Source organism: Andrena cerasifolii, chromosome 1, assembly GCF_050908995.1.
Source record: "Andrena cerasifolii isolate SP2316 chromosome 1, iyAndCera1_principal, whole genome shotgun sequence".
Taxonomy (NCBI): Eukaryota; Metazoa; Arthropoda; class Insecta; order Hymenoptera; family Andrenidae; genus Andrena; species Andrena cerasifolii.
In genome coordinates, this window is record NC_135118.1 from 18,335,172 (window position 1) to 18,355,632 (window position 20,461).

Genomic DNA, 20,461 nt, shown 5'->3' on the forward strand with positions numbered 1-20,461 from the left:
TAAAAATACTCGCGGCATTGCAAAATATACTTCTTATTACGATTACTCGTGTTAACATTCCTTTATATCTTCAAACTGGGTAGTATAACCGTGGGAAAGGCGAAAGGGTAAATTTAGTACACGAAGAAGATTCTGTTAACGTAAAAAATGTTCAACATTGGATTTAAAAATTCAAGAACGGTAATGCGCTACTGAAAGTTCAGTGAACAGCAAGATAGGAGACAATTGTAAGTGATGAAATTTTAAAACAGTTCCAAAACATAATAAAATAACTTCGCAAGTGGCTGTTAGCCAGTCCACGATCTTTCGTAACTGGGCAAGGCCATTGATAATACAAGGAAGGTAGATAAGTGGGTTCCGCATGAGTTAAACGACCTTCGAAAGCTAAGTTGAATGCAACTAGTCGCTTCACGTCCCGGAAGAAACAAAGAAAGTTCATTTCTTAAATAGATTACCCCTTCTCGCGAAAAGAGATTCTACGCGTCAAAGAAACTAACAAGAATTTACCAAAAAATCTGATAAAAATTTGTTAACTTATACGATATTACATCTTTCGATGAAAGTGCATCTGACACCTGCGGGACAGGAGATTACGGAGAAATACGGAGGAAACCAAGAGTTTAATCCACTAAATCCACTAAATGTCCGTGCCAATATATTTCTAACTCTGTGTACATTGCGAATAAATTGAAGAAGTGCATTCACAACTAGCAACTATATTAACGAATATGTAAAAACCAATTTCATTGCATGACATCGCGAAAGCTGCAGCAAGATCAACGATAATAAAAAAAAAAAGAAACCTCATTAAATTAGCCTATAAAATTTAATCACGCCCTTCCTGCATCCGCTACAAAGAGATTTTACATCACTCTTCACAGAACAAATTACCCTAAAATTACGGCTGATTTGAAAATAAAAGCGTGCAAAGAATGCGATCATCATCCACGACATTCTTCCCTCATTAATCTGTCTCAAACAAGCCAATATACCTTCCACAGAAATTCCTACAAAATTACAACGAAGTTATCCCCAGTAAACATCAGCCTGCAACAAAGCGACAAGCTCCCGGAGGATTCGTTAAACAAAAGTGAAGCAGCTAATATGCGACGCGCGCCAAAATAATCATTCCGCGGGCACGGAACGCGCCCTTTTTCGCCGCGGCTGTGCGCGTGCGCGAGACGTACCCCGCGTTCACGGTTGCGCGCGCAGCCGATGATCGACCAATAAGACCAGTCGGGTAGTAGAGGGTGCTTCGATCGATGCACTCGCCCTAGGAGCGTGCGCCAGTGGGCGAGCGTTTACAGCGCGATAAGCGTCGCGGTGCCGTGAGCCACGGGTACGACCGAGGACGTTCCGCTGCCTGCGTTTTTTTTTTTCGTCCCGCGGCGCCTGATCGCGCGAGCTCGGCGGTGTCGATTCGTCGAGGGGGCCCCGTAGACGCGGTGCCACCTGGTCGCCGGTGGCCGCCGCTGTCACGCATTTTGTTTACGTCGGACTCGAGAGGCGAGACGCGTCCGCGATGGGCCAATGAAGCAGACGACGGCCTCGAGCAGCGACAACTGTCAAGAAGATGCCGGTAAAGCAGTCGCGCACGGGCGATGCGGGCCAGCTGGAGAGTGTCGCGTTGTAATCGTGAGTAGCACTGAATTTCATTCGTCTATGGTGGAAACGCGGCCGGCGCCGCGTACGTGGGCTCCTGTCAGCCAGTTTCTTATAAGGGTCAGTGTACCTGACGCTTCGGTTTCTGTCATGATTAAACGACCAACGGAAACAGGAAGTTGCGCTGCGGTCCGAGAACGCACGCGTTTCGGGACTCGGGTCCCTGTGGCGGACGGCAGTGCCAGGATCGTTCGTAGTCTCTCTCCGGACCGGTGACTTATTTTCGACATAACCTTAGCGTGCACCGTCGATATCGCGACGTTCGCGTTTTATCAACCGCTCGCTTATCTCGAGCGATGAAATGCAATTCCGTTCGGAGGCTTAATTAGGTTATACACCAGCCCGGATTAAAATCCACGTTTCCGGCACGATCTCGCGACTGCCTGGTGAATTTTCTGCTTTCGTAGTTTCGTTCGTGGTCTGAAATTTTTTATGCGACGATGTGGTGTTGCGTAGTGCGTGTTGGTAGACCTTGCTGTGAAAGTCAGATTGGCTTGTTGGAGTTGTAATTAGTATTCGCATTGGTGCATGTTTGTATTATCATGCGTGTTAATGTGCATGTCAATAATAGCTTCGATATTGATATCGATGTTTTATATTAATGTTCGTAAAATAAATTACTAGTATATAATTCGAACTACGAAGTAGATGGAAATAAATTTCGAGCTGCTTTCCGGGTAAATTGGCAGTGAATCATTGCGATAGCGTACGAAATAATTTGTTAGCGTACTAAATAATGGCCCCGCGAGCTCGTAAGAAATTAAATACGTAACAGGTAACAACACGCGTTTTCCCGTAGATCGCGTGCAGTCGATTTTGATACTTGTTTTTAATTATGTCGCAACAACGGAAATCCTATTAAACGCAGGTACACACATCCCATTACGTTTAAACGAATGACAAAGGCGTATTCGGGACAAGATTTAATTCAATCGGACGATCTTCGTGACCTCGCGCATAATCATCAAGAGAATTTGCACGCGCTTTCTAAACCTTTGTCAAACCTCCGTTACCTTTTTCCTTTTAGATTAAACTACACGCTTGATCTACTTTCTCAAACGGTCCTGCTGTTCGATACAGTTTTAAATATATCTCCCACTGATTATGTCTTCCTTTGTTAAATTTAAATTTAGACAGGAATATTTAACGAGCACTACCTAGTTCTTCTGTGTTCAGGTTAGGTAAAAGCTGTCCACTTTTGTCTTTCGATTTGATCGTTAGCGACACGAACAGTAGAATACATATTGTTTTCGTTGAAGTTTCTTTTATTCTTTGTTAACGAATACATAGCTAGAATAAAATACTCAGTGTTAAACAATTGATTTATTCAGCTTCGTTCTTTTTTTCTCTCCAAAAATTCCTTTGTATTTTTTTTCGTATTAACAATGAATCTAGAAATTCGAAAATAACTATGCCAGCGGTAATATACTGATTTAATTATCGATAACGAATTACACGGACTTGTATATACAGTCCCTGTTGATTACTGAAACTAATTCGTTATTGCTAACAAGCTCTCCCCGTCGCGATAGAGATTTACGGATGCTCGTCAATATTTTATGCCGGTGATTTACACACTGAAACACATAGGCGAAAGTTCTATAAGCGTAGGTCGTACGCGCTATAGTTGCTGCGTTGTAGAAGATTAAAGACGCTCGAATGGGGGTGATAAAATTTCCGAAAGCACATAAAATATCCAATTTGCGATCCAGCCAGAAACTCACCTCGTAAAATTTCACTTCGGAGAAGTATAGTTTAATTCTATTTAATTAGGCTAGCGTTTATTCTCCATTTTCCGTTATCGCTCGCAGAAATGTTGCCGGGTTATTATTACAGTAGAGGGTATTCGAGATATGGAGTTACAAACCTAGTACTTCGATTTAGAATAACTTTTAATTGTGTAATTGGGCTCTAAATTTATCTTCTTCAATTACCTTTAGGGTAATAATTTTCGACTAGAATTTCATGATAATACGTAGGTTTTTTATTATAATAATTTTTATTGCACTCGTTCAACGATATTACTACCTAAGCAGTAGTGTGTAACTACGCAAAGAGGGTCAACTCTAGAAATCGAAATCTTGGGATATTATTTATAACACTGATGCCTAGCGGTCGAACAAGTTTAGTGTACGTTCTTCCAAGTACAGCAACGTTTCATCCCCTCTAATGGGGTCAAACGCTTTGAAATTGGAAAACCATTTAGGTAATGGAATCTAGCTTCTGCGCTTATACTAATCCAATATTCTCCGTTCCACAGAGAAACGCGGAAAAATAAAATTCTTTAAAATTATTTTAACATCCAATAGAAAGCATTCAACAAACTGCAAATATAATCAACTTCTTTACCCTTCAAACTCACAGTCAGCTAAAATTCCCCACAGCCAGTGTGGGCTATGGAGAATCCACCAATCATTTATCAAGAACCGCTCAATCAATCCAATTTTGAATCACACGAAGTTTTAATAAAAATGTGAATTTTCCACTTTTCTCGCGTAACTGTTTGATCCCAATATTATTCCAAACCCTTCAGGAGTTTCTATCAAATCCACCGGCGCGTTGGCGTCGCATTAAGTTACGTAGAAAAAACGCGGTTTCCCATTCGATTAAGAGATCGTTCCGAAAATACACGGTCGTTTCCGTCGCAGCTTCGCGCAGGCTGCTTCCTCTTCCCGTTGTTCCGCAGCCGTCGCGCGGAAGCGCAGTTTTGTTTAACGCCCTCGTTGCTAAATTAAAAATATTCCGATCCGGGTGTAACGCGTACGCGGCGCGTTAAGACGCGTTCGGCTTCCGGACTTCCATCGCGCATACCAATTGATTACCGAGTTTCTGCGGACTTGCTTTCATGCTTATTGCTAGGTATGCAAATAGGCGTGCTGCACCGCGGCATGCACGATACAGTGTGCGTTATGTTATTCATGAAGGTGCATCGCTGTTTTCAAATGAATACAGAGCGGGCGTGAAACTCGCGACACAGCTGTAGAGTAGGGGATCCGTTGACTAAAAGTAGGGCTGAAGGGCGAAATTAAATTTGTTCATTTGAGATTAGGTTTTGGGGAGGTGCATTCAGTTTCTCGGGCTCGGGTGTTCGATTAATGTCCCGGATACTAAAACGGCGGTGATAATAAAAATTTTAAGTACTGAAATTCACGAAACTTCGAATGCTCTCGCTGTTTCAGATATCGATGAAGACGAGAACAGTAGGTACTAATAATATGGTTTTATTATTCCATACAAGAAGTGCAAAATGAAGGGAAAATTATAGTAAAAGAAAATGAAAGAATTTAGTAATCAAATTACGGTATATCAGCGCTTTCCTGGCGGACATAGGGTCCATTTTAACTAGGGTTTATATAAAAACCGGTTTTCGAATTCCACTATTCCCAAAAAACCGGTCAAACCGGTTTTCGAATTCCACTATTCCCAAAAAACCGGTCAAACCGGTTTTCGAATTCCACTATTCCCAAAAAACCGGTCAAACCGGTTTTCGAATTCCACTATTCCCAAAAAACCGGTCAAACCGGTTTTCGAATTTTCGCAAAAAAATATAATTAAAATAGTAAATAAATACTTGTACCTATTTTAAAAAATTTCAGTTCCCGTAATATTATGGAATTACAAAAATATAACAAAAAATATATACCCTATGTATAAAGAGTCAAATAACAAAAAAATTATATTAACTAAAATCCGTACAAAATATAAATCTTTTAAAAGGTGGTACCCAATTATAAATCTTTATTCCATTTAGTATTTTTTTTTTGTTGAAAATATGAACTCATGAAGAGTAGTTTTACAGTAAACTGTTACCTATTACAATATGCTTGTGTTCGAGACGATATCAAGTCAAAGTGTTAACGTTTTTAATTAAATAATTAATTCATTTCTGCATATTAGTTCTAGTATATAAAACCGGTTTTCGAATTTAACAAATGTATAAATAAAAATCGGTTTTTAAAATCGACAAATCCTGATTTTAACTCACCCTACATCTATACCAGAATATTTATGTTACTTCGCATTAGTATCATTTCTTTAAGAAATTGAGATCACAATACTATTGAAATCTAATAGAAAATCTTATTCTCAATGTCCCAGCGGTAAACGCCTCATATTTGTGACGTTGAATCCTCGCGCAATATTTAGAATACAGTTTATTTAGAATTTCAGCAATATTAGAATAAAAGAAACAGCACTATAATTATTTGGGTTTCCTCCCATTCCATATTTGGGTTTCTCAAATTTATGCGATTTTACAAGTAAAAGTAGAATGAAAGATATTTGTTGCGAACGACACGATTGTAAACATTTCGATAGCAATTTTCGCCTGTCTATGGGAGAATACGCTGGAGTTCGACACACAAATCGTGATATTTGTTGAAATGTGCAGTTCATTTCTGTAATGTGTTTAGTAATATGTACTTGGCTGGGAGGTGGAAATATATTATTACGACATTATTATGTAGCAATGTACCAACAATGAATAATTAACGAACGTGAACGTTTTAATCACTTTTCTCTACTGTACAGTGTTATTAATGTCCGATTGCAACTTTGTTCATATTTTAATTAAAATTATTGATGCATACTGCGCAAAGGTAATTGGACTTGATCTTTCGGCAATAATTTTATGCCAGGTACATTCAAATATCCTGGTACAGTATGCAAATGTGATATGTGTAATTTTGTATAGATTCCTGCTAATATACCGTAATTAAAATGGCAGTTCGTCCGGTTGATATTTAATTTCTAATAGTTTTCAGTAATTCAACTTTTATCGATGTAATTGCTGTCGAAGCATTCGATTGATTTCGATCGTAATTATCTTGGGAACGCGTACAAATGCCAGTACAATTTTAGTGAGTTTTGGCGAATTTATTTTTAAATTATAATATCATATTAGACTTAGAGGGCTTCCCTATATTATAATAAATGGAATTCATTAGTCGAAAGTTAAAATTCAACCATTTAATAAAAGTTATATGATATTTTATAACCATAAAAAGAATTTCACTGTCCAACTTCTTTCGGTAGTTACGAGTGCGTTGGGAAATTAAAGTGAACGATTGTAAACATTTCTCTGCATTTTTCTATATTTATTTATATCTCAAAGCGTGCATTTCAATGAAATACTAGTAAAAGAAGAATTTACAAAGGGCGTTACTGCAATTTTTCCAAACTTAATAGCTGCTTTTTAGTTGCAATTATGCATGTTTATTTTTAACAAATTTTCAGTAACGTCTTAGATTTTAATAATATTACCTAATACCTTAATATTTTGAAGAATTTCAGTATCTCATTTAGATTTGCATAGAATGGAAGCTTTTGTAAATAAAAGCGTAGAATAATAATCTCAACAGAAATTTCTATTAAATTCACACATATTTCTGAATTTGCCCACTGATCTGAAAATTTCTTTTACTCGAAACAATTTTCAAGAAATCGTTTCAGAACGATGTATGTAGTTCCTTGTCGTATCGCCTGAATCATGCGTCTGACTATAGGTAGACTGCTTCTCCTTATTGCAGAGTCTGGCTCGAGACGATATGAAGTGGAATAATTCAGTCATCCATGATTAGAAGTTTTATTTCTTCTTTGAATTGGATGTACAAACATTCAGCTTAAATATTTCCCACAAAACTAAGTTAGTCTCAAAAACAATTTTTATCTTTTAGATGTTTTCCAAATTCAAACATATACATACACCATAAGAAATATTTATCGCATCATTTGAATATTTAACAAATTACCTTATGAATTATGCAAATTGCGCACACTATGTGAAGCTGTCCCAATATTTTCTTAATTTATTGTTCAAGTCTGAAATGTTTCAATCATTTCAAGTGATATACACAGTGTATTCTGTAATTTTGTCTACGTCCAAAAGGGGCGTGCGTTTTGTCCGAAAATGATTTGGAACATTGGAATCGATCTTCCTACGTAACTTAAGTGCACGTGCGATGTATAATTCTCGCGCAAGCTTGGTCTTCGATTAATCTTTAAAGCATACAGAGGGGCATACTAACTCGCGAGTTATAGTAGCTTGAAAGTTATAGTACTCGTTGGCCATAGTAGCTCGAGGGTTACAGTACACGTATATCCAGCAAAGTAGCTTCCAACAAGTTCCACCGAGGAACAATACCAGCTAGTTAGGTTTCCCCGGCTTTATCTCCGGCTTTATCACTATTATCATTTCGTTGAGTATGTTCCACGTTAAAACCCACTGTGATTTAAAACAGTTTACTCAACAAAACAGTTACAAGTTATACAACGAATAGTTTCATTATCATTTTCACTTCGTATCTTCGAATGAAATGACGAATTATTTTTCTAACGTCGATACAACGATTTGAAAGATTTTTAAACAAGTTATATTATCAGCCTGAAATATTCTGGGTAAATCAGTCAGTGACTTAATTCGTATTCCATTCAATATTTTACATTGTGAATTTATTGTACGCTGTTATTCCCCTTTCACACGTTGATTGCAATCAGCCGGGCCTCAAAATTCACTGATTCGAAAATGTGCTCGTTCGAACCTACCGAGGGGGATATTAAATTAGTTATCTTACACGCGAGCGACGCTTGCTGCAGTACGCCTGCTTTTGTTAAATTTAACGGAAGCTGCGCAAAATGGAAATTAAATTGTCCCGAATCCCCCCCCGCTGCCCCCCTTTCTCCGTTAGGCATTAGAATCGTGGAATTCGCACTTTAATTCGTTTACAGTTCGACGCCGATAATTACAGAGAATACAGGAAATTCGTCGGCTCTTCGGGAACTGTTCCCGAATTATTCCGAAATTGCTGCTGTTCGAATTCCGCGACCTCTGTCAGCCCGTGCACAAAGATAACTCTCTGTACTTTGGATATATCGAACACATATTTTTAACCGAGCCTGGCATACTTTGCCAGACCTGGTTTCCTATTTTTGTGTATTATACCAGTACACCATGGTACAAACGTAATACCTACAGGTGTTGCTCGTACGACACAGGCGTGGAAAATATCGGAATTTTTCTTTCGAGGTTGTAAGGGCCCGATTCACCTGGAGGTGAGGTACGCGTGTAGCCGGACGATCTATCACCCGCCCAAATTAATATTGGGTGACTGTTTCGATGTTTAAACGTAGATTCTGATTCGTACGATGATCAGAGAAGTTTTGCTCTGTTCGTACTGATGGTCCGAACGCTGACCCGATCAAGACACCGAATCTTGTTATATAGTCGCGAGCTCATTGACTTCTGCTTACAAGGAAACATATCGAACCCGAACATTCTGATTGTAATGAAACTCCGTACGATTGTAGAGCATATCGGAGTATGTAAGAAACGATTTTTTTTCTGCGGAAAAACACTCTGAGGGGGTGAAATCAGCCCCCAAATTTTCAGCGATTTTTCGCTCTTCGAGTATAACTTTGTAACGGTGCGAGGTAGAAGAAAACCGTAAATGGACAAAATGTTCAGTGTTTGATGCCGTATAACGCGCTGCGAAAGAAATGTTTGTACGTCCAACAATTTTTAATAAATTAAAATTTTCGTTATTTTACATATAATTTCTAACAAGGGAGGATCCCGAACCCGAAAATTCCAGAAATTTTGTAAATATACTGGGAATTTCCTCCTGATCACAACGCAATTTCTGTTTGCTGCCCAAATTCACTCTAAGGGGGTGAAATCGACCGCTGGAAATCCGGCTATTTTCCGATTATATGTCGTAACTCGTGAACTGTAAAATAATTTGTTCACCAAATGATAGATCTAATTGAACGAAGTAACTTTTGCCTTGAAACTTTTTTTTTATCTCTTGCAGTTCGCGAATTATAACACAAGATCGGGAAATAGCCGATTTTTCAGGGATTAATTTCGCCCCCTTCGTGTGAATTTGGGCAGCAAACAAAAATTTCGCTGTAATCAGGAGGAAATCGCCTACATATTCACAAAGTTACAGAATTTTTGGAATTTTCGGGTTCGGGATCTTCCCTTGTAACACATAATTACCATGGAAATGCGGTTTACGTATTCACAGCGGTATCTATTTCGCGGGAAGGGGACGTTTCTATGGGAGCACCAAGACTGCTTGGGAAAACTGCGCAACTGTGCGTAGTTTCCCCTCGCACTGTCGCGTTCCCTTTGTGCTGTTTGGTAGAACTAAATGCAGCCATTCTCGAAAAGTAGCCGCTTGGCAGAGCAATTAGAACGACGATAAATCTCCCGCGCGTGCCGCCAGCTTTATTGTTTTCTGTCGCGCGATGAACGATCCTCAAGTGTCTTTCGTAATTCATTATTCGTGGTTAGCTGTCTAAACGCTGATTGTAGGGGATGATTCTCGAGATCGGGGGATATACTGGCTGTTTCGTGATAGGCGGCGCAACTAACGGGAGCAGTGATTTTGTATGAAACAATAAAAAGGAAATGAGGAGTCTGCACTCTGCAGCAAGGGGGATGAAGCTCCATTTTTGACAGTTTTTGAGTTATGACGTGTAATATACGTAAAAAAATTCTACATCGTTTGGGGCACGTTTGACGCAAATCCAATAACACATGAGCGATTTATTGCAAATTTTGAAATCAGAGGCAGCTCAAGATTTGAAAAATTCCCTAAAAGTAAAAATAAAATTTTTTCAATATAATACCTACTACTTGTTGTGTGAAAATTGCTTTCAATTAGTGTTCCCTTTTCAATGTTTAGTCAAAGCAATAATTTTAGAAACAGTGTTTTCTAATTTATTCGAAGTTGGTAAATATGGAGCTGCACCACTTGCTGCAAGGTCCTCAAATGTGGAATATAATTTGTTCATAGGAGGATTAGGGTGGAGCTTATTTTCCATCTACATACGAAAATATGGCCTTCTTACCACCTGAATTTGTTCATTTTGTAAAAAATAAAATCGAACAGAATATGAGCACAATTGATCTATATTTAGGGGTAGCTCAATGATGGTGAAATTTCCAATGTACATGATAATTATATAGAAGGGCATGGAACACTAGAAATTTTTGCAAATGCATTCATTTTTTTTTTTTTTTTAAATAGAAACTGAGAAAAGGTACCATTGTGCCCCATCTGACGTATAATTAAGTAAAACAATTAGTAGACTGTACCCTCGCAGCATGAAACAGACACTGCCTGATTTCTGAGCCCCTGTGAACAATAAATTGAACAAATTATCAAATATAAATGTAATGTAATGAAAATGTATAAATTAAAATATGCCCATTATATGTTAAGTTTTCACAATTTCTGTAATCTTTGACTCACTTGAGCTACACCTAAACATAAGAATGTATTGCTCAACAATTTTATATAGTGTTTGTATATCTAAAGGAACAAATCCGGGTGGTAAGACTTATAAAAAAATATTTATCTTTTTTAACTTATTAAGCTCCACACTTAGAAGGATTTGTCTAAATCGATTTCGAAGAGTCGCTTAGTACGCGCACGGAAAATAACTGGAAATAACTTGAAATTGTAGAATAATTTTTTTCTTCAAATTTCGCTTTGTTTACGAGGAAGTCCATTATTCAGACAAGTATCTGACTAAAATGTAACAGAAAGGTTATTCTACAATTTCGATTTATTATCTATACACGAGGCTTAATTTCGTTTATAGCTGCATCATATTTGCCAATCAATATATTGACTTTTATTTACGTGCAGGAATTTACTCGTAGCAGGAGAGTTTTAAAATCAATATTCTTGAAATGACAGCCTTCTATGAGCAAATTTTATTCCACATTTCCTCCTTCTTTTTTCATGTAGAATCATTACCGTTTAGATTGCACCATCTGCTGCAAAGCACGCTGTATAAAGCAACGGATAACGGATATCCATCGATGCTTTTGATCGATAAGCTAGCTGCAATACGGAATCGTTGAATAAAAAGTTGTATTGCGACATTCAGTGAATCAACCATCGAGATAATTGAATCGCAGTGATTTTATCGTCCGTATCAAATTTGTTTTGTGCAGAGTGTTACGGAGAATCATGGCCAGATCTAAAGGGATGGCGCCACTTTCGAGCTTTTCTTTTTAAATTAAACCATGCTCGCGAAATCTTTCACTTATAAGAAACGACGCGATTCTGCAATAAATCCTGTAACGTATGAAAAATTTTGTTAATTATTATTTTTGTGTTGCTTGGCTGCCAACATAGGGCGGCAAATTTCAGGGGGTGGCAAGTTTTCGGCGAAAAAAATTCAATAATGTTTAAAAGCAAAGGCTTCAGCCAGCTTGAACAATAATTCATTAGTTTTTTCATGTAGAAAATTAGCAATGAACCATGCGAGTTGTCATATTGAATTAATTTTAAAACTGTCATGATGATAACAAATGATGATATTCTGTGGAAATGGCGGGAGAGGCTTGTTAGCCTAGGGGCGCCGAACCTCCAAATCCGTCCCTGCTCATCAGAGTATGATAATTCGAAAAAAAGAGTCACATGTCTTATTTAATCCGGAAAATTGTGTCGGGATATTACGTTTCGTCTCGTTGCAGGGCTGGCATATTTCATTTTTGCATCATTAAATTACCTCAGCCCTGATTTATTACGCCGCATAACATTCCCGGGAATGAGAATTTTCAATGTCACTTCTATCCACCGTGCTAATTGTGAATTGTACGCTCGAGTGCAAAGCTAAATTCGTGTTTCGCAGGACAGGACTTGAATAAAGCATTCTCCTGGTTTATCGCTGCGCATGTGCCATACCGGAGTCGCAAATAAATGGCAACGAACGATATTTGCAATGGATTTTATGAAACCCCCGATTCGCCTCAAATTCTTGGATATGAACGCTGCGAGTTTTCGCGTTCGCGTTGCTCTTTCATTCCCTTCATGACATACGCGCGATCATTCTAGTTATGTAATGTAAACACAGCATTTTACTCGAAATCGGGCGCGCTTGAATCACGGGCGTTCTTTACGCGTTGTAAATTTATATTGTAGCGCAAGATTGAAAGGTAATTTGGTAAATAAAATACTGTTATAATAAAAGATAGATTTAATAAGAAGAAAAGACTGAATACAGAGTGTTAGGAGTGACTAGTGTTTCTTCTCGAGAATGCTTTCTCGAGAAATTTTATAATTGCTTATTTCTTATTTCTCGAGAAATACTATAATTTCTCGAGAAACTTATGTCTAGGAAAAATATTATAAATCTCATTTATTTTCGTAAATGAATGTATTACTAGTTAATTTCTCGAGAAACTTAAGTCTAGGAAAAATATTATAAATCTCATTTATTTTCGTAAATGAATGTATTACTAGTTAATTTCTCGAGAAACTTAAGTCTAGGAAAAATATTATAAATCTCATTTATTTTCGTAAATGAATGTATTACTAGTTAATCGCGAACGTATAAGCACATCTACAATAAATTTATAATACATCTTATTTGTTACGAGCCGAGGCTGAGGGCAATGAGAATGGCGGCTGCGAGGCCGAGGATTGTATTTGTTTATTAGGGTTTGTTAGTAGCGGAAAAAAACCGGGGTCTGGTATCCCCGGGAGCCGCTGTAAGGAGGTTGGATGTCGCGGACGACCCGGGGTCTGGTATTCCCGGGAGCCACTAGGAAAGGTAAGCTTCGCGGACGAACCGGGGTCTGGTATTCCCGGGAGCCATTAGGAAGGTGGATATCGTGGACGAACCGGGGTCTGGTATCCCCGGGAGCCACTAGGAAAGGTAAGCTTCACGAACGAACCGGGGTCTGGTATCCCCGGGAGCCACTGGGAGGTTGGATATCGTGGACGAACCGGAGTCTGCTACCCCCGGGAGCCACTAGGAATGTTAGTTCAGCCTCGTAACTTAAAAATGTGATACACCTTGAGCGGTAAAGGCCTGCTTAAAAAGTAACTTCATTTAGGTTTATATGTAACGAAAAGATAGCTGTGCGATCCATAGCGTGTATTTTTGTCAATTTCCAAACAATTTCTTACAGGTTTGCCAATTATAACAAGTACTGATGACTCCGAGTCAATTACAACAAAAAAGTTTCACTTCATGGGATTCGAATACTACTCATAAGAGCTGGAGTTTCATTCTATACACTTCAAAAGATCTTGGGTTATAGAAGCCGGTTTCGAACCTCAGAAAAAAGTACCGAAAGAGTTCGAGAATGTACTTCTAAGTTCTTCGACGTTTGAAAGAATCGAATCTCGTAAAAGTAGTATTCGAACTCTGGAAGACAAAAATCTACATAGCTGAGAATTGCCAATATCGTACCACTTAAGATATTTTTCGTCGTATTTCGTATTTGGTACTAGATTGGACGCAAGGTAATATTGGATATTGTAGCTTGGTGTTTTAGGTACAGTTTTTAGTTAATAGGTTCGAATTTATAAATAGTCAGGGTTCGATTATACTTGCAAGTACCGCTGACGTTTTTCAAAGTTCTTATAGAGAGTTCAAAGCTTTCTCATCAAGGTTTGAATCTATTTGAAAGTACTGTTTTTTCCCGAAGTAATCGTGGACTGTTCGAAACTATACAGTCAGATTCGAACCTATTTCCAATATACTTGATCCCATCACTAATAACAACTTCTTAATCGCTCTTTGTTGTAACGCGTTCTACAGTGTGTCTAGTTTTCATTAAAAAGTCGAAATTGAAAAATTCGAAATTCAAAATCCCCGTATCTCACAGTTTGGTTTGTAGTTTACGTCGAGAAATTTGCGTCAAAACGGATCAAGAATCTATAAGAAAAACGAGTGAAAACTGACTACTTTTTAATATACTGTTTGAACAAATCGACGTATTACGAATCTGATTACGCGGCTGACTTTGTTATAAAAAAATACATAACTTTCGTCTAAAAGATTTTCCTCCATAGTGCATACTTTCCGAGTTATTGGGACAAACGTGTTTTTCATCCCCAACTTTGAGGGCCAGTTTCACCCCCTAAATATGGATGATTGTGAATAAAAGAAATAGGTGTGAAATATTTGTTCTACTCTTGTATGTAATAAGTAGTGTAATTCCTATAGTTACAAACTGGCTAATTACACGCATGCTTTGTTTTCCGAACTGTTCGATTATCCGAACAATTCGGATTTCCGAACCACTTCGGTCCGAAGCAGTTCCGATAATTGACGGTCTACTGTGCTTAAACCTAAACATGCGCTCGACCGCTTCCGCTCGGTCCCAAACGCTTATTATTTACACAAAACACACAAGGCATGCAGGAATCTTTCGCTCCAACACATCCAGCATCGTTTAATACCGAACATCTGTACACTGGCTCGACCAAACCTAGTTGATGCCACATCTCCGACCACGCGGACTCTCGGTCGATTCGCCATGTAATTTGGCTCGCGGACGAGCCGTGAAAAGAGCCAAACGTTTAGCTGCAAATCTGTATCCAGGCTTTCCTAACGAATCACCCTCTTCACTTGAGCCTACTCGCCCCCGAGTCGCTTTCACGCCCTCGTGAGGATTGCTGTTTTAACGTCGCTCGGTCTAGGGTACCGGTTTAAAAGATACGGTTACGGTCCACGGATTATTTTATCCGACGCTGAGGGGCCCATTTAAGCCGAGCAGACGGATATAAAACCAACGATTCACTTTTTAAGCCGCCTAATCCCGTTCCATTGGAACGAGAGGATGACTCGAGCGTTCGTTACGCGCGTTCCCACCCCGCGAGTCTACGATTTTATCAATGTTCTGTAACAGGGTCTCGGTTTCTCTGGGTTAACAATAGCCTAGGGAAGCTCACCAAGCCGCGTGGTACGAAATTCTGCACGGTGTTCCCCGTGGATTCCAGTTTCATTGATAATTTCCACAACCCTCTATGCTCCTATATTTACGTATCTTTCCAAATCTTGTGACCGAACCACTCTGAATTCAAGTAAAGTAAATGGCCCCGTTATCGACCATCCTTTTATTAGCCACTTAGCTTCATTTGTCCGCTGTAAGTAATAAACAGATAAGCTTATTCGACGGAATACTCGACTATTAGAATTGAATGTATAATACTGTATTGATTAACCTATTTGTGATTTTATTAACATGGATTTCGTTAATGGTTTCAACGAATGCGAGATTGCGGCGTTATTATTCTATGGCAATGGTAACAGACGTCGAACAAAGGAAAATATTGTGTACAATGTAGAATGGAACCTACCTATTCGCAAGATTTGAATTATGAACGCACAGCTTTTTTATCTGGGACGCCGTTACTACCTAAAGAGTGAACAGGTTGCATTTGAGAAGAGTTATAGAATTGAGCGCGGGGGACAAACTGTTCCCGTTTTACTTTCAACAATTCTCATTTTTAGTGGTATTATTATGGAGCGACTGGTTTGCAGTTTTTATTGTGGAAAGTTTATTGTGAGAAGTGGATCATTAACGAGCTGCTGCTTCCATGATATATTTTAATCAATACCAACGTGCATAGTATAGTACATTATTATTCTCTCTAATACTTTTTGCTGTGTTAACCACAGTTGTTAAAGTATTAGATAAATCATTTATGAAATGTTTTAAATATAATGGTTTCAATTTTCTTTTCTACTGCAGATGTTTCATTCTTATAACTGAAATATGAACTCGTGCAATCTTAAGGGGGGCCCCACTCTGAAGCCATTAAGAAAAGACAAAGTTAGGGATTTTTTTGTTCGCATAAATAAAAATATAGAGCTTGGACTTTGGTATATAGTTTTAAAGCTATCTTTATTTTGCTAGAAAATCATTTTTTTTGTTAAAAAATTGTACAAAATGGCCGCGAATAAAATGATGTCCCGGAGTACTGCAAAAAACTGGCCCATACTCCCGGGAATGACTGGGTCATCTGAGAAGGAAATACAAAAGAGATATACCTACAAACTGGAATATGTTATCATCCACTTAGCGCAGCGCAGGATTTTCTGAAAATTCAAATTATTTTAAAAATTACAGCAGTTTGAAGAATTGACTTTAATTTTTCACATACAAATTTGCACACAAATGCTTGTGAAACATTGAATAATTGAAATATAAAAAAAAATCGTACGCTCCATGGAAGATAATATATTCCATTATATATATATATATATATTTTTTTTGCATTTCATCGCAGTTGACCCAGTTATTCTCGCGAGTGTGGGCCAGTTTTGCAGTGCTTCGGGCTACCATTTCGTTCGCGGACATTTCGTAAAATTTTTAAGAAAACATTCTATCGAAATAAAGATTGCTTTAAAACTGTATTAAAAAAATCCAAGCTCTATATTTTTATTTAGACGAACGAAAAATCCCCAACTTTGTCTTCTGTTAGTGGCCTCAGGGTGGGATCCCCTCTTAAACTCCTTATATTATTGCAATCAATAGAGTTCTAGGATTACTCGGCTTAACGTGTCTCGCTATATTATTGTCTCGGTTGAGGTTTGCGTTTATGAATATGCTTTGTAGCAGTCCTACTGCAGCCAGTGCTGGCTAAGTAGGGGAGACCGGGGCTAAAAGTTCCGGGGGTAAGTTGTTCCGACGGCTCTATCTTCAAAATAAAAAGAGCGTTGTACTTTAAATTATTTTTTCCGTGTGAGTTGATCACGCCACTCTGTCGCCCACTTTAATAGCGTCCGCGACAGCGAATTGTGTGGTTGTAAGCAAGGACCTATTAGTCGCGTACCAGATAAGTAAAAATTTGTCTATCATTACTTTTTGGTCTATTTCAATTATTTAACGTCGATATTATAGATTGAATCGTTCTTATGGATCAAATGACATTTAAGAACATGGTGTAATAGTGTTTATCGTTTGAATACATGTATAAGCAGAATAGTCTTTGAAATTGCTACATTTGTCGGTAGGGGCTAGTTGTTACCGTGACTTGGGGCACGTTGTACTGTAAAAACTTGCCCCGCCGCAAATAGGTCTGTGAAGATAGCACCCCCAAATTCGATTTTTTAAAAAAACTCAACGGCATTCGTTTGTTCATCGTATGCCCATGTTTGCTCATAAAAAAATTTCGTTTGCCCACCCTTCAAAAAAAAATTATGGCAAAAAAAAATTTGCATCAGCACCCCCATGAAAACATTTTAATGATTTGTCGGTGGGAAATGATTGTCCTTCGTTTGCCCACGTTCGCCCATAAAAAATTTTTTTTTGCCCACCCTCCAAAAAAAGTTATGAACAAAATAAAAAATTTGTCTTCATCACCCATCATGAATGCATTTCAATTTTTTAAAAGAAGGATACGAATATACCCGACCTGGCCACGTTTGCCCACTCTCAGATTTCATTTGCCCACCCTCCAGAATTTAAATAAAAAATAAAAACCTCGAAAAGAAGGGTACAGGTGAAGCGATCGCGTTAAAGTTCGATTTTTCTAGAAAATATTATCAAAATCGGTCTTTCAACGACGCAGTCCGTTAGTTTAGATGTAGAAGAGATTTGCCCATGCATTAATTTCGTATGTCCACCCTCCAGAATCGAATTATTAATAAAGATAGCCAAGAAGTGCGGTACCCGTTGAAGCGATCGCGTTAAAGTTCGATTTTTCTGGAAAATATTATCGAAATCGTTCTTTCAACGATGCAGTTCATTAGTTTAGATGTAGAAGAGATTTGCCCATGCATTAATTTCGTATGCCCACCCTCCAGAATCGAATTATTAATAAAGATAGCCAAGAAGTGCGTCGTTGGAAAGAATTCGAGACTATCGCAGACATTTGTTTACGTTTCGGCAGTGGCACTCGGCGCTGCTACCCTTTAGGGTATCAACGCTGCGTGTCGTCATCGAACGTGCCGAAACGTAAACAGATGTCTGCGATACCCTCGAATTCCTTCCAACGACGCACGAAAGTCAGTCGGTCTACAGAGTTCGGACGCAACTCTTGCGAGACCGTGCATTCATTTACGGTTCGTGAAGTAACTGTGAGATTATATTATTTTCCGTTGTGCGATATCATTGCGGTAATTAGTGAAAAATGACTAGAAAACCACTCTGGTGTTATTCTGCACATGCTGCAGATGTGTGAAAAGTGTGAAGTGTTCGATGAGCGATACAAATTTAAGTGTCGTTCCAATAAAGTGAGAAAGAAGTGTGTGCAACATTTTTTGGATAACATGTCACCAAACACCTTCAACCTTTACGGTAAGTACAATTGATTTTGATAATTCATTCGGGAAAAAACGAACGGAAAGGTATTCGGTTCAACGGGTACCGCACTTCTTGGCTATCTTTATTAATAATTCGATTCTGGAGGGTGGGCATACGAAATTAATGGATGGACAAATCTCTTCTACATCTGGACAAACGATATGCATCGTTGAAAGAACGATTTTGATAATATTTTCCAGAAAAATCGAACTTTAACGCGATCGCTTTAACGGGTACCGCACTTCTTGGCTATCTTCATTAATAATTCGATTCTGAGGGTGGGCATACGAAATTAATGCATGGGCAAATCTCTTCTACATCTAAACTAACGAACTGCACCGTTGAAAGAAAGATTTTGATAATATTTTCGAGAATAATCGAACTTTAACGCGATCGCTTCATCTATACCCATGTTTTCGCGGTTTTTATTTTTTATTTAAATTCTGGAGGGGGGTCAAATGAAATCTGAGAGTGGGCAAACGTGACCAAGTCGGGTACATTCGTATCCTTCTATTAAAAAATTGAAATGCATTCATGATGGGTGATGAAGACAAATTTTTTATTTTATTCATAACTTTTTTTTGGAGGGTGGGCAAAAAAAAATTTTTTATGGGCAAACGATGGACAAACGAATGCCGTTGAGTTTTTCCAAAAATTCGAATTTGGGGGTGCTATCGTCACAGACCTACCGCAAATGTATAAATTGTTTCCGCTGTGCTTTAAGATGCGAACATATGAATGAAAGGCGGAAAGGGACACGACTTCGATCGAAGTTATGCGTAAAGATAAATAAAAACTGTTGCTTTTGGTTTTCTTTTAAAGATATTACATTTTTGTTGGTCCGAACCTTCATAAATAACCATTATTAATAAAATTCTGCTTTATTTCATTAGAAAATGAAATATTTCATTAAAAGGCAATTCTTATATCATAGTAACAACTTACCCCAATGCGATAACAACTTGCCCCATATAGGGGTAAGAAGTTCCGCTTCGATCAGCCACAAATAAATTACTTTCTATGGGAAACCTATTACAATATATTAAACACAAGCTTAAAATCAGAAGATATAATAAATTTAACAAGAAATTAGTCCATAGTGAAGAGAATAACTACATTATTTTCCAGTCATTTTTATGGTTTATCGAAATCGGAACTTTTAGCCCCGGCCTCCCCTACACTCATTATATCTTACTTGTTATCTTGTTAAGCAGAAATGTGTATTCGGCAGAATAGACGACACATTCAACGACATCCCGGTTTATTATGTATTCTTGATTAGCCAGTAGGATAAACACAACCGAGACAGGGATTTACAGCGTGATACGTTAAGTCGAGACGTATCTATATAGTCAAGTGCACGCGCACCTGGCGAAATTTAAAGTCAGTTTTCTCGAAAACCAAGCCTCCTATGAGAAAATTCCATGTTTTCGACTTATTTTTTCCCGCAGAATCACCCCCTTCCCGGTTCTACCACCAGTTATCGAGTACTCTGTATATATACATAGCGCCTTATGCATTTACAAGAAGAAGACACCGCGAGGCGTGTTTCGTGGCCGAATTAGTTACAGGTCACGTCGCCATAAATGCTACGGAAAGCTTGGAGGATCGAGGATAGTATAACCGAGTCACGAATCGATTCGGTGCAACAGGCGGAAGGGAATAATATCCGTTTCGGTCAGGCTGGCCATATTGCCTCGAAACGTTACATCTCCCACCCCCCGGTAAAACGATGTG

At 38.4% G+C, this 20,461-nt stretch overlaps 1 protein-coding gene across 1 annotated transcript in view; it reads left to right on the forward strand.

Annotated features, from left to right (window-relative positions):
• Window positions 1-1,265: 1,265 nt before the first annotated feature.
• Window positions 1,266-20,461, forward strand: part of LOC143368466 (uncharacterized) — a 73,893-nt gene continuing 54,697 nt past the window's right edge. Inside the window, exon 1 of the mRNA XM_076811231.1 lies at window positions 1,266-1,635. The gene's annotated coding sequence lies outside the window, so the exon portion shown is untranslated. The remainder of the gene's footprint in view (window positions 1,636-20,461) is intronic.